The sequence below is a fragment of the Tamandua tetradactyla genome, chromosome 8 (assembly GCF_023851605.1).
Source record: "Tamandua tetradactyla isolate mTamTet1 chromosome 8, mTamTet1.pri, whole genome shotgun sequence".
Classification (NCBI taxonomy): Eukaryota; Metazoa; Chordata; class Mammalia; order Pilosa; family Myrmecophagidae; genus Tamandua; species Tamandua tetradactyla.
This window is the reverse complement of record NC_135334.1, coordinates 89,148,689-89,164,293: the sequence shown is the minus strand read 5'-3', so window position 1 is coordinate 89,164,293 and position 15,605 is coordinate 89,148,689. Positions and strand designations below refer to the sequence as shown.

Here is a 15,605-nt window from a genome sequence, read left to right as displayed (position 1 = left end):
TAATATCTAAATTCTAGTAATCCCTTCGTTCTTCTAGCCCTAGGGAAGCAGTTGCTTCCTGCAGCTACTACTTTTACGATACCTCAGTGTCTTCCTTCTTGCCTGCTCAGTTCTCCTCTACCTGGTAAATAATTCTTTATATTAAATTTTCTCTGCTGAAATAATGGTGTGGTTTCTGGCTTCAGACACAACCCTGTCGGATACAGAAACTATGTAAAAGATACTAATTTCCTTCCAAAAAAAAAATATCTACCTCCTAAATTCCAAGTTTTGCCACCAATAAGAATATTCAAAAGAACATGCCAAGGGTTTGGAAAGCAATTTCCAAAGACAAACCTTTCCAAGTTATTTTGGGCTCTGACAGCATTGCTGCAATAGAACAGTCATCCTGAACATTTGAAACAAAGAGTCAAAACATGTTTCTAGGGGAAAAATGGGGAGTTAGACATAACTCACATGGGAGAGCTGATGCACTATCTAGAGAAATACCACCTGTAAGACCACAGTGCAGGCGAGGGCAGGAGCGAGGACAGGCAGGGCCAGTGAAGAACCCTCACAAACCAGGTGCTGGGTGCATTGCTTCCAGAGATCAAAAAGGTCTCAGACCAAAGTCAACATGAATGGGTTTTTTTTTTCTAATCTTGAAATAACAATGCAATAGTTTGCCAGACTGCTAAAACAAATAAATACCGCACAGCGGGTTGGCTTAACAACAGGAATTTATTTGCTCATGGTTTGGAAGGCCAATTCAAACTCACGACATCAGCAAGGCCTTTCTTTCTCCACCAAGTCTGTAGGACCGAATTAAGACTGCCCTGCTGAGTGAGGCCACACATCAATAGGATCTTAAATAGGGGCTGGCTTGCCACAGTCCTTGGGGTTCCTTGGCTTGCATCTCTGACTCCTGTCACATGTGTCTGCTCTTCTGGTTTCTTCTGACTTCCCTCTGGCTTCCTCCTTCTGTGTCCTTCTGTGACCTTCTGTTTTCTTCTTTTTATAAGGCCTCCTGTAGGACCGAATTAAGACTGCCCTGCTCAGTGAGGCCACACATCAATAGGATCTTAAAAGACCCTATTCACAAATGAGTCCACAGCCTCTCACCTTGACATAATCAAAAATACCATCTACAAATGGTTTCACACTCACAGGAATGTGGATTAAGATTTTTAAAAAGTCCCTGCTGGGCTACATAATTCAATCTACCACAAGCAGTTTAGTTAGTGATGTTTAAAGAGTCCGACTTGACCATAACTTAATAAGAAATTAAACTTTAAGGGTGCAGCCATGACTTAAATAGAAATAGAAATGGAACTGAATATATTTTATATGGATTTAATTAATTAAAATAAATTGAAAGCCCTCGATGTGATGATCTTGCTCTAAAATAGGCACCTGTACATAGAGTTGGTAGCAGTGTATAAAATGCAAAATGATAATAGCTAGAGTCATTGTGATATTTATCACCTTTGATCCAGTTATTTGATTACTGAAAATTAATCCTAAGGAGGTCAAAAGAATTTTTAAAAAACCATTCATGAAGATATTCATTGAAGTGTTACATATAAGAGTGAAAAGTGGGCGGGCCGCGGTGGCTCAGCGGGCAAAGTGCTTGCCTGCTATGCCGGAGGACCTCGGTTCGATTCCCGGCCCCAGCCCATGTAACAAAAACGGAGAAACAGAATACAATAAAACAAGAAAATGTTTAAAAATGTTTCCCTTTCTTCCTTCCTTCCTTCCTTCTCTCTGTCTTTCCTTTAAAAAAAAAAAAAAAAAAAAGAGTGAAAAGTAGCAGATCATACAATTAGTAAATAAGACTAATAATTTAAATATAGTTATATCCACTTGATGAAATATTAAACTAAGGCAATTGTGATGATCATGTAAAATCATGAAGGTTGTGATGTGATAGCCAGTGAAAAAAAATTGGGATATAAAATGTAGAGAGACAAGAGAAAAGGGCACAAAAAAGAAGGTTCAGTAATGTTCCTCTGTTCCCCAAGGAGGAGCAAATGGAGCACTCTGTGAGTTTTATACCAGGGCACAAGAAGGAGCAAATGGAGCACTCTGAGAGTTTTATACCAGGGCACAAGGAGGAGTAAATGGAGCAATCTGAGAGTTTTATACCAGGGCACAAGGAGGAGCAAATGGCGCATTCTGAGAGTTTTATACCAGGACACAATGACAACAAAAAACAGAGAAGAAGCTCAGGAATCTTCACCACACTGTGTATTCTCTATGGGGTGGAATAAATCTCTTGGTCCCAAAATGAAGAACCATTCTTATGCAGTGCATGTATGTGTTTGATGAAAAGCAACATAATTTTATTGTAGACTGCTATCCCTCCCTTCCATAATAAGAAGTGGAGTTCTAAGGCTACACTAGGAATTTTTCTCCCCTTGGATCAGCACTGAAGGTGATGTTGTGTCAGGAGAAGAAAGAAAGAGAAAGAAAACCAAGGGTAAGATAGGTGCCAGAGCAGACATCTGTGGAAGAGTCAGTTTATCTCAAGCAGGGACGGAAATGATAGACCACAGAGTTAAACAGTTGGTCAGTGAAGAAAAGCCTTAACAGTTGGCCAGCCAATTAGTTCAAGGGATGATTGGCTGGAGGTGATAGGTTGAGAGCTAAGTCTGGCTTGTAACCAAAAGGGATTTTACCATTTCTTGGTGTTTTACCACCTGGACCTTCCTGGGGCCTTGGCTTACCATAAGAGAGCTTGGAGGATGGACTTCCTGAGAGATCCCCAGAGTTCTAAAAGCCATATGGAGTTGGGCTGCAATAGAAGTTCTCCAAGTAAAAGAAAGGATAATGTTGTGTTATAGTAATATAGAGAGAAATCCGTTTTCCTGGTAATATTTGCTTTTACTATAGAAAATCCATGAGGGTCAGTCAATTTATTAATTGAGATTATCCATTAGCCTTTGGAGATAGAGAATAACTAGGGTTGGAGGTTCCTGTAGAAAAAGTCTGGCTCTCTTGGTTGCTGAGGAAATCGCCTATCAGAGAAAGAAGTGACCCACCTGAGTGAGGGACCTGCCATCAAAAACATATGTTCAGAGAACATTTGCCGAGCCTATTTTCTGCATGAGACCCCCATTCCATTAGAGGAGACAAAAACTGAGACAATCCAATAGAAGGTAACTGTTCTTTAAAATTGAATACCATGGCTGCTGAGAAGAAAGAATGACTAATTTTTTCCAGGGGGATATCAGGGAGGCTTCCTGTAAGAGGTACCATCTGAGCAGCATTTTGAGGAATCAGACTTTATATAAATGGAAGGAAATATGGAAAAGTTTAAGCAGAGTAAAGAGGTTATTAGACTGGCATTACTTTTCCCCAGTAAGGAGCTCCTGTTATCTGTGTGGAGGACTGTTTGTGCAGGAGATTGAGATTTAGGAGTATATCAGCATAGAGATAGGGCCAGAAGAAGAGAAATTTCCATGATCTAAGAGTAATTACTACTTAGGGTGAACCCACTTAAAGCAGGGGCCAAAATATCACTTATACAGTAAAAATAACATCAGTAAATAAAATATAAGAAATAGTCATGAGGGGAGGGGAGGGTATTGTTTTTCTGATAAAAGTGGATAAAATACAAAATAATATTGTAGCAGGAATATCATCAAAATCCATTCTTCTCTCCTTGATCATGTGGCTAGACCACATTTTCACACTACTAGATCTAAAACCACACTATTGGAACAGGCACGGCGATGTGACAAAGTTCCCACAAAAGGAGAAGGAGAGGGTGGGCCAGGGTAGCTCAGCAGGCAGAGTTCTCACCTGCCATGCTGGAGACCCAGGTTTGATTCCTGGTGCCTGCCCATGCTAAACACAAAAAAATAAATAAAAAAGGAATGGGAGAGGACTAATGTGTGCCACATCCAGGCCACAACTTTTAAAAAGCTGTTCCACGTCTTTTTCTCTTCCTATTGGCTGGAAAGGACTAGTATGCTCTCAGAAGTCACATGTGAAAGATGGAAGAACTTAGGGGCCTGAATGACTCCAGAGAGTTTCCACTGATGTAGACACCTGGAGGGTTAAATGAGAGAGAAATACTCTGCTATTGCATTCAAGCCCATCCATTTTCGGACTATCTGTTTCAGCAATTTAGCTTACCCTAATAGATACAAGTATTTTTACATTTGCCTTTCATAGCACAACCATACAGAGGGCCTTTTTCTAGAAAAAGTGTTTAAGATTTCTTTAGTTCCTCCAAGGAATTCTCAGTTCATTGATACTCACGTAATTCTCTTTTCCCCTTCCAAACCGCTCTCCCGTGGAGCATCGACGGCAGCACTGTCCCATAGACCTTTCTGTGAAGATGGAAATGTTCTCTATCTGTGCTGTCATGAGCCACGTGTGGCTACTGAATAATTGAAATGTGGTTAGTGACACTCAGGAACTGCACATTTTAATTTCATTTAATTTTAAATTTGGATTTAAGTAGCCACATGTGGCTAATGGTTACCATATTAGAAAGCACAGCTAGTATCATCAGACTTGCTTTTATGCAATTAACTGGCTTAACTCTGTCAAATCTTTATCTGTTAACAGTGTGCATGTAATTTGAAGAGTTCTCCGATATCACTTTCATGAAATCCGGCATCTTTTGCAAGACTTGAAAATTCACATACAGTTTTGCCCTGTGTTGGCATTATAATTTGTAATAGTCAATGAAATGCTGGCCTCAGATAAGTTGATGCAAGCGGGTGGGGACAGATGTTAAGGTTCAGAGGACAGGGCTTTTGAGCGAAGATAGTATATAAGTGGTTTGTCAGTGAATATTTCGTATTATGATAAAATTGCCTCCCTTCCCGCCTTCATTACTCCAGGCACTGAATAATGAAGATTTAGATAAGGTGACCTGGGGGAGCCATGAGAAAATGGAGAGGGGGGATGGGAGGACAGAGATCAGAGCCTCGCTTTCTCCCCTTCTCTCCTTCCTCCCCTGCTGCTGATGACGCAGACTTTCCTTCCAGACTCTAGCAGTCAGCCCAGGAGCAGGTGGCTGCCTGCCGGCTCTAGCCTGCTGCCAACAGTCTAGCCCTGGCTCAAGGCACGGATGCTGACGTGGGGACGGACCATTTTGGAGAGACCATATGACAGGACAAAAAGAGACAGACTAGTCGCAAGACAGGAATTCAAATCCCAGTGCCACCATTTGCCAGAAAAATCACATTGAACAAATCACTTAAGCTGACTGAGCCTCAGTTTCCTCACCTCTAAAATCAAACTGCTAAAATAATGATAATAATCCCTACTTCATAGGGCTCTTGTGAGGGTCAAATGAGTAAGTGAAGCTTATATGAAACCTCTTTGTAAACTGTGCATATAACATAATATCATAAATATTCTATCTGTGCTGGTTTGAATCTGTTAGATACCCCCAGGAAAGCCATGTTCTTTTAATCCAATCTTGTGGGGGCGACTTATTGTTGGGTGGGACCTTTTGATTAGGTTGTTTCCATGGAGATGTGACCCAGCCCACTCAAGATGGATCTTAATCCACGTGCTGGAGTCCTTTAAGGGAGAGACATTTTGGAGAGAACTCAGAACTGAGAGAAGCTAACAGAGAAAAAAATGCCCACAGGGACACTTTGGAGAGAAGGATCAGCAGACATTGCCAAGTGCCTTCCCTTGTGACAGAGGAACCTCCGATGCCAGCAGCCTTTCCTGCAAGAAAGCATCCTATTGTTGGTGCCTTAATTTGGATATTTTCATGGCTTTACAATTGTAACTTATAACTTAATAAATCCCCTTTGTAAAAGCCAATCCAGCTCTGGTATATTGCACTCCAGCAGCTTTAGCAAACTGAAATAACATCCAATAAGTACCAAGGATTGATGAAAGATTAACATATTTTCAATCAAAATATTAGCTTAATCAGTATACTTAACTGTAATATTTGTCCCTTGGCTATATTTTACATGTATGTAACTAGCTAATAATCAAAATCTAATTGATCACAAATGTCTAAAGGACTTTCAGTTCAAATTCAATGATGGTAACCAGTGCCAATAATACCACTTGGGGATTTCTATGTCTTCATATAAAAGAACACAGAGTTCCAAATATAGGAAGTACCCCCAAATATAGCCGAGATGTGAGGAGTCCTTGAAACTTTTAACATCTGCGGACATTCTGAAACAGCAGTTTCAGCATTTGTTTTGTTTTACTAATATTTTTATTACATGGAAATTCTCTGTTGGTAAACACAGACAGAATGACCATCACATAAAAAGTGTATTTGTAATTGATATAAATATTCCTTTAGGGCTTTCCTTAAGACAATGTTTTGTACTTTTTTTCATTATCATACCTCTACGGAGCTTTTTAGGCATCTTTCCTAATTGTCATCCATATTTTAATACCACAGATATACTGTTTATTACAGTATATATATCTGTGATTAATACACAAAGCACGTGGCCAAGAACAAATTTCCATAAAATAAAGTGTCTAATTAGTCTTTACAATATATCTGATGCAAACGCATTTGATGTGTACACCCATTTCTCTGCAGGCCTCCCATAAAGAAAACATGGCCAGGGTCCAGCCTGAAGCCAAGCTCTCATCACCCTCTAGTTAGATATGCTTAGACTTGTCTTGATGACTTGCCATTTTACTGAGAACCTCTTTTCATGAGGGGCCAGGGAGTCTCCTGAGGAGAAATTCACCGTAAAAGAAAGAGCACAAGTTTGTTCAGAGCAGGGGCCCAGGGCAGGAGATGAGCTGCAGTCTAAGTACAACACAGAGTCTATTCCATAGATTGCCCTTCATCCCAATAGACTCTTGCTGAATCCTATAAGAGAAATAAGGCTGTATATCCTACACAACCCCTGCCATTCTTTTCCATATAATACTGAGAAGCAAATGACCAGCAGCAGCAGTATAAGGGGCCATGTAGGTACAACTGGTGGAAGAGCTCTCATGGGTCATCCAGGTGGAGCAGGATGTGACCATGACAAATATCCCGATGCTGGTCTCCGGCTCCCCTCAGCTGTGTCACCTGGGAGCCGTGGGCCACATTGATTACAGCAGATATTGAAATGCCTGCCCAATAGCATCTGACACCTCAGCACATCATTCGGAGCTCTTCATGACAGAGGCCAAGCCTGTCTTTTGAGCTCCAGCTTTGGAGTCCATTAGACTAAGGGTTGAATCCCATTTCATCACCCAGCTGTGTGATCACAGCCACCTTACTTAACCTCTATAAGCTTTGGTTTCCTCCTTTATAAAATGGCAATAATAATAATAATGAGAGGATTAAGTAAGATAATGCATGTAAAGTCCTGTGCCTGATGCCCAGAAAAAGGTAAGTGCTCAATAAATGTTAGCTATTTTCAGCCCCCATGAACATTTCACTCAATATTCCAGCCACATGAGACTGAGAACAATACCTCTGTGCATTTGTACATTTTTCCTCTGCCTGGAATGTTTCTTAAGGATGCTTATCTGCCTGGAGAATGCCTATTCCCTACCCCTTTAAGCCCCAACTCTAATGTCCCTTCTTCTGAGGAAATTCCAGAAAACTCACTGAAGCTCACTGAAGCCTTTTACTAATCCTGTGAGAGCCCGAATCACACTGTGGTTTAATTCTCTCTCCCCCACCTCTTCCCCACCCCATGCCACTAGACCATGGGCCCCTGAGGGGAGAGCCTGCCTCATTCTCTTCCATATCCCAAGAATATGATACAAAGTGTGGACCAAGAAATATTTGATGTATGACCTAATGATTATATTTCTAGGGCAATACCTGAATCCAGATGTCCCTGTCTTGCAAGGCCCACTTTGGGGCTCCCTCTAAAGCCTCAAAAAGCCTAAGTCACAGGGTTTTCTACCCCCTGGAAATCCTGCAGTCCAACCCCAGAGTTCCTCTTCTTTGAGATCAGGATGTATGCTGATGAATGCTCCATAGCTATTCCTGTGAATTTCAGAGAGTCCCTTACGATAAAAGACAGTAAGAGGTGTACTTAATTTTGTAAACTCTTTTTAAGTATCTACTATGTGAGACACTCCTTAAGGGTCCAGTTCAGAGCCACGGAGGCTCGGAGAGATTAAACAACTTCTCTAAAGTCACTTAGCAGCAAGCAGAGCTGAGGTTCAAATCCAAATATTTCAACTTCCTAGTTTCACGTTCTTTCTACCACATCACAGATGTCAATCTCTGATACTGAAGCAGAATTTGGTAGTTGAAGATGCTTGAATCCTTTTAGGAAAGCCTTTGAGGGGAGGATGGAGATGTTTCCTGCTCAAAGAATTGGGGTTTAGAGAATGAAAACATGGAAGTAGTGCATCTGGAGGGATGCCATCCCATCCATAGGTGAGGGGCCTGCGGCCTCCTCTTACCTCTATTTACTTATATTCTCATCCTTCCGAGATCCAGTTACACACACACACAATTCAGGAAAAATCAAAGGAAGAATATGCCTTTGAGCAAACAGCAACAGTCAACTAGAATAAAGCTAAACTCAGTTCCTTGCAAAGGTCATAAGGGACCTGCTTCAATGACGCTGTGATGAACAAGGAAATCAGGAGGTATCTTGAGAATGAGGCAAGCTGCTTGGAAACAGCTGGGCCTCTAAAGTGGATCAAAGCTCTCCCAACTTCTCTCTTAATATATTAAGTCATCCCAGTAGTATCTTTATATAGAAAAAATGTCCAGCAGACAGCTGGCCCAGCTCTTGGGCAGATGGATTGTCCCTCTTTTTCTGGGAGGAGAGGCCCACTTATGGAGGCTTCAGGACAAGGTGCACAGACACTTCTTTTAGGGATTCTGAAAGCACACTGCACTTAGTGAGCCATCGAACAGAATGGTTCCGCGGGGCTCCTCACAGGGCAGGCCCTAGGCCATTGGCAGAGCAAAGCCAGCTTTCTTCACTCTGGGGTCCTCTTCTGGCCCAGACATAAGACTCTAGGAACTTCTCTCTTCCCTGAGAGCTTCAGGTGGGCAGCTAAGAAGACATGGTATAGAGGGAAATAGGCAACCCTGGACCCAAATCCCGACTACCATTATAGCTGTGTGACCTTGGGCAACTTAATTCACCTCTCTCATGTATCAGTGTTCTCATCCATAAAATCAGGTATTAATAGCATCAACTTTTGTAGCTATGAGATTTACATAAAATTGCATATGTGAAATTGTATAGCACGAGTATAGTTCATGACAGGTGCAATTAGTTAACATTTAAAACAAATACACAGACACTCTGCCTTCTCTGACTCGCCCACTCCCCTCTGTCCACGAGGCTGAAGAAGGCCTCAATTTCTTCTGCCCTCCATGACCTTATTCAGACTCACGCTGGATGTCACTGCTTCACAGTCTCTGGAAAACGTACAATCAGTGACTGATTTCTCCACTGCTGCTGTTCAGGTAGACTTGGCTCTCCCAGAGTCCTCCACTTCCACCCTGAGACGTCAGCAGCAGACTCCATCAAGGCAGAGAGAACTGAAATGGAAGCAGGTGCAGCTGAAGGCACCACTGATGGCAGCAGCAGGGGAAGGAGCAGCACCTGGGGAGGCAGCAGCCCCGTCCCAGCCCATGTCAGCTCCAGAGCAATGTTAGCTTCAGCTGTGGCGTGGCCCCACCCTGCTGCCCACCACCTTCCAACAAGACGCTGACTTTCAGAACAACCTTGTTGTGGAAACTAGGGAGGTGTTTCTGGATAGGCTCCAATGTTACTTTTAGGTTTTCTAATTTGGAAATTGCGCCCTTTTATGCCACTCTTCTCCATCCGTCTTCCCACCCTGAAAGGTTCCTGGTCAAAATTTGTCTATATGTACAGGCTCACTCTTGCTTTGATCCCATCCCCTTCCCTTTCAAGGACCCTAATCTCTAAGCCTCTGTTTCTTTCCTGCTCTTGGGGCACACCACCTACGTTATACAGGTGAACCCCAGAACCGTAACAGCAGATGTTCTACTGAAGTTATCACCCAGCACCGTCAGCTTGTTAAGCATTCAGCCTTGGAGAGGCGTTGCTTAAATGCATTCACAGAATGAGCACTCAATTAGTGTGGCTCCAAAACAGCAGCCATTCTGTTTTTCTCATCTTGGGAATGTTGGACAATAACTTTTGAACTTCCCCAAAACTGAGAAAAACTGAATTTAAAGTAATCTTAATCTGCATTCTGTTTTTTTGTAATATAACAGTTCATTTTATTTTTGTCCTTTGTTGTGATGGTTCTTTTACTCATCTTAGACTGAAAATTCCTTGCCCTTTTACCATTAGTACCATCCATAGAGCTAGACTATGCCTCCACCCAAGAGCAGTGATTAATTAAAAATTGACATGAGCTCAACCTCCAGTGAACTTGGCCTCAATTCCACCAAGACAGACTGAGGCAAACCAAGAAGAAAAACACATTTGGGGGAAGAAGTTTCTGATTGTAAAAAAAAAGCATCTTTCTTAACAAATGTTGCAAAATAATGACCTGAAGCAAGAAGCGCCTGTGTGAAGCATGTGTCTGGGGACTTTGTAACAAATGTTGACATCGCTTTAATGCCAGCTGTAGGAATCCAAGCCCAGCAGTATTTCCTCTTGGAACAATTATTTCTTCTATTTTCTTTGGATTTCTTTGGCGACAATGAACAAAAGCAATAATAAATGCTGTCCCTAGGACCCTCAGGGGGTAAATGATGAGAACAGACCTTCCAAGACAGGAGAAATTCTAGGAAGTCCTCTCTTGAGTTCATGTCAAAGGGCCTCCTGCCCCAGTAGGAACAGACAGGTTTAGATGCCCTCTCTAGGGGAGTAGGTGTTTCTGTCTGCCCCTTTCAGGAAGCAGGATTACAACTCTAGATTAGGAACTGGGTTGCTCGCCTTAATAATACACTGACCATCATGGATTCACAAGCACTTGTTTGTACTCTATGCCAGGTATGACAGAGCCATTTATGAAGTGCAAGGCCCTGTGGCAAGGACTTTACCCCTTTTCCCCATATTACAGGTAAGATCACTGCAGCTTGGGAAGTCTAAGTGATTTGCTCAAAGTCACGGAGATAGTGTCAGAGTCAGGATTCTAACCCAGGTACCCAAGTAGAAAGTCCTGGTTCTTAAGCAATTTACTAGAATGTGGACAACCACTAGGGAATAGTAAGGTTACCTGGGAACTATTAAGACTACAACATTTAATAAGGCACAATCATCCCCCCCTCCAAGAAGTTCAGGGTCTCATCCTGTTTGGTAAAGACTATTCTAGTTTGCAAGCTGCCGAAACACGACATACCAGAAACTGAACGGCCTTTTATAAAGGGGAATGTATTAAGTTGCTAGTTTACAGTTCTAAGGCCATGAAAATGTCCAAATTAAAGCAAAGCTATAGGGTGGGCCGCGGTGGCTCAGCGGGCAAAGTGCTTGCCTGCTATGCCGGAGGACCTCGGTTCGATTCCCGGCCCCAGCCCATGTAACAAAAACGGAGAAACAGAATACAATAAAACAAGAAAATGTTTAAAAATGTTTCCCTTTCTTCCTTCCTTCCTTCCTTCTATCCTTCCTTCCTTCTCTCTGTCTTTCCTTAAAAAAAAAAAAAAAAAAAAAAAAAAAAGCAAAGCTATAAAAATGTCCAATCTAAGGCATCCAGGTAAAAATACCTTGGTTCAAGAAGGCCGATGACATTCAAGGTTTCTCTCTCAGCCGGGAAGGCACATGTCAAGATCTGCTAGCTTTCTCTTCAATGGCTTTCCCGGGGCTCTGTCCATTCTGTTGGCTCTGGTGGCTCTAAAGCTTTTTCCAAAATGGTTCCCTCTTAAAGGGCTCCAGTAAGCAACCCCACCTTGAATGGGTAGAGACACATCTCCATGGAAACCATCCAATCAAAAGTCATCACCCACAATTTTGTGGATCACATCTCCGCGGAAACAATCAAAAGCTCCTACCTACCAATACTGAATGAGAATTAAAGAACTTGACTTTCCTGGGGTACACAACAGATTCAAATTGGTACAACTATAGTAGCATGTTGCTCAAGATACACTGATGACACCAAAAGCACAGGCAACAAAAGAAAAAAATTAATAAATTGGTTTTCATCAAAATTTGTGCTTCAAAAGCCACCACAATCAAGACAGTGAGAAAACAGCCCACAGAATGTGAGGAAAACATTTGCAGATTATATACTTGGGACTTTCATCTAGGCTATACAAAGAACACTTAGAACTCAAAAAGACAAACAATCGAATTTAAAAATGGGCAAAGATGAACAGACATTTCTTCAAGAAAATATACAAATAGTCCAATAAACACATGAAAAGAGGTCTGACATTAGGGAAATGCAAATCAAAACCACAAAATAAGTGCTTCATAGCCACCAGAATGGCTATAGACAAAAAGACCGATAATATCAAGTGTTGGCAAAGATGTAGAGAAATTGGAACTCTCATATATTGCTGGTGGGAATTAAAAAATGCTGTGGTTGCTTTGGAAAACACTTTGGCAATTCATTAAAAGGTTAAAATAAAGTTGCCATATGACCCAATTTTGGGTATGCAAAAACTTGTTCATGAAGTTCATAGCAGCACTCTTCACAATAGCTAAAAGGTGGAAATAAACCAAATGTACATCAACTGATAACTTGATAAACAAAATGTGCTATAGCCATACAATGGAACATTATTTAGCTAAAAAAGAAATGAAGTGTGTGCTACAACATGGATGATTCTTGAAAATATTACACTAAGTGAAAGAAGCCAGTCCCTAAAGGATGCGTATGGTATGATTCCATTTATATAAAATGTCCAGAATAGGCAAATCCGTGGAGACAATGAGTAGGACAGTGGTTGCTTTGTACAAAAGTGAAGGGCAGGAGGCTGAGGAGAGAACGGGAAGCATCAGCTAGGGGCTTTCTTTTCGAGGTGGCGAAAATGTTCTAAAATGGACTGTGGTAACAGTTGCACAATTCTGTGAATATATGAAAAACCTACTAGATTATACACTTTAAATGGGTTAATTGTACAGTATATGAATTATATCTTAATCAATCTATTATTTTAAAAAATTACACTGGTGACAAAAGGGAGGTGAGTAAATGTCTCAATAGATTCTTTTTTTATTATTAATTAAAAAAAATTAACTAACACAACATTTAGAAATCACTCCATTCTACATATGCAATCAGTAATTCTTAATATCATCACATAGATGTATGATCATCATTTCTTAGTATATTTGTATCGATTTAGAAAAAGAAATAGCAAGACAACAGAAAAAGAAATAAAATGATAATATAGAGAAAAAATAAAAATACAAAATACAAAAAATATAAAAGCAAACAAACAAACAAACAAAAACTATAGCTCAGATGCAGCTTCATTCAGTGTCAATAGATTCTTCACTTCCTACAGCCTAGATCTTTAAGAATAAAGAAGAGGTAGCATCAAGGGCAAGAGTTCTGAGGGCTGCAGCACATTTGGACATGGTCAACATTTTGAAACAGCACAAATAATGAAGAGCTAGAAAGGTCTGAGCATAGACTAGCGAATGGATTAGTCACAGTTCACTAAGTGGTTATAGGTAAAGAAGCAACAAATACTTCACAGGTACAACTACAGTATAACTTTAGCGCAGGACTTGATTACCAACCAGGGTGTCAGTAATGTGGGCACGGTGCCTGGCCAGGTTCATGACATCTGCCAGTCTTCATGCCCAGCTTCCATGGCAGCCCACCACACAATAGCACCTTCAGAGCAGATCATACAAATCACAGATAATTCTGTCATTGTCTCTCTCTTTTAAGCCTAGACACTTTCTGTCTCAATTATTTTTCAAAAACTGTTCATCTATTGCTCTAGTCATTTCTAAGTAAAATGGTCCCAGTGCAGTCACACAGACGCTCCTTGATACAGAGTTTAGCCCAGGTCTGGCGCACATGGGTCTGGAATAAATGTGAGCATACTCTGTAAATGTCCATGTCTGCTTTCCAAGAGGCACTCACTTTAAATCTAAGCCCTCCACCTCCTCCGGCTTAGGGAGAGAAGCTCATCCAAGTTCAGACTCTAAAAGGCCTCAACCAATACTTTCCCCTACTTCAGACCAGCATATTTTAGATCCTTCCTGGAAATAGGAGCTATGTAGGACCAGGAACTAGGTTTCCCATCCCCAATGACTTTCAGTCCCTAGAGGCAGGATTGATTCATCAATATTATTCATGCCCTTTCCCTTAGGAATAAATCAATCTAATCAATCAACCAGTCAGCAAACTCCATACAGGACCTCCTGCATAGCTCAGTCTTTGTGTCCAGTTCTCTGAGGATAAAGGAGAAGAATCCAATTGGTAGAAAAGAATCTGTACTCTCTGAAGAGCATGAAATAACAGAAGTCAAAATTTTTTATTCAAAAATGAATTTTGCATTGCATTTTGGCAAGGGAATCAGTTTCTCCTTTATTTTAAAGTTTTTAAATCCTAACTATAAAGTCACATATTTTTAAAGTTTTTAAATCCTAACTATAAAGAGATACTTAATGTTTTATTCTCCTAGACATAAACTGTGACTCCCTTATAGATGTAAATGTATTACTGGAGAAATTCTGTGACTTCTTTCAAATTTTGTGCTACCACTTACCTCATTCAAACAGCCATTTTGAAATTTGCTAAAAAATGTATAACTATAGGCTCACTTTCCCCTTCCCTTCTGCGTGCCATGACTCAGCTTTATTCCCTACTCTGCTGACCACTAGACAGACCTTGGAGGGTAATAAATAAGCCATATGCCAAACACAGTGATTCATTTCCCCTAGTTTCCCCATCAAAGTAACATATATGCCTGTTGGTCAGGACTTCTGGTCAACCTGAAATTACCAGACGTTCACTCATGAAGTGGTGGAAATTCAGCCAAAGATGAAACAACAGCTATTTCTTTTAATTTGCTTGGCCTTATGGAAACTAATTGTGCACTTTCTATGTACAAGTCACTATGTGTGTGGCTCCCTAGGGGAGGGAATGTGTGATTCTAGTCTGGGAAAATAGAAGTTGGCCACTCTTACAGAAATGAAGAATGAGGAAATGGATTGAGGAAAGGGAAGAAGAAGCTGATAAACTGGGAATCTATTTGCTGGAGGAAGCAGCAAGCCCTGATTGGAGATGCACAAACTATGTCCTATCATCCCTGCATTCAGCAAAACATACTGGGGGTGTACCAAGCCCTGTGCTGGGACCAGCAGTGATACAGAAGTTAATGAGACCCCATTTCTGCCCTCAAGTTGGTCACAGTCTAGCTGAAGTGCAAAGTGAGTTCAAGGAACTGTGAGAAGATCATTATTTGGCGAATGCAAGTGTGCATGTGGCTTTAGGAGATCCTGTGAGGGGCTAGCCCCAAGAGTATGGAGCCAGAGATGTTAGGTCACCTTCTGGGAATGAAACTGTGAAATCAACATACTATGTAGGAGAACAGAGAGATGCCAAGTCTCTAGATTTCCTGACCCTTAGGCTCAGCTGGAGCTCATTTCATTTTTAATTATCACAACTTGGGGAGGGGCAATCTACTGGCATCTAGTGAGTAGAGACTAGGGATGTTGCTAACCATCCTTCACACAAGACAGCCTCCCCCACAACAAAGAATTATTTGGTCCAAAAAAATCAATAGTACCTCTGTTGAGGCACCTTGATCT

The 15,605-nt window shown here is 41.2% G+C and overlaps 1 long non-coding RNA gene across 1 annotated transcript in view; it reads left to right on the top strand.

Moving 5' to 3' along the window:
• Positions 1 to 15,605, top strand: part of LOC143644710 (uncharacterized) — a 77,907-nt gene that overhangs the window by 365 nt on the left and 61,937 nt on the right. Inside the window, exon 2 of the long non-coding RNA XR_013156827.1 lies at positions 10,881 to 10,950. This is a non-coding gene — a long non-coding RNA (uncharacterized LOC143644710). The remainder of the gene's footprint in view (positions 1 to 10,880; positions 10,951 to 15,605) is intronic.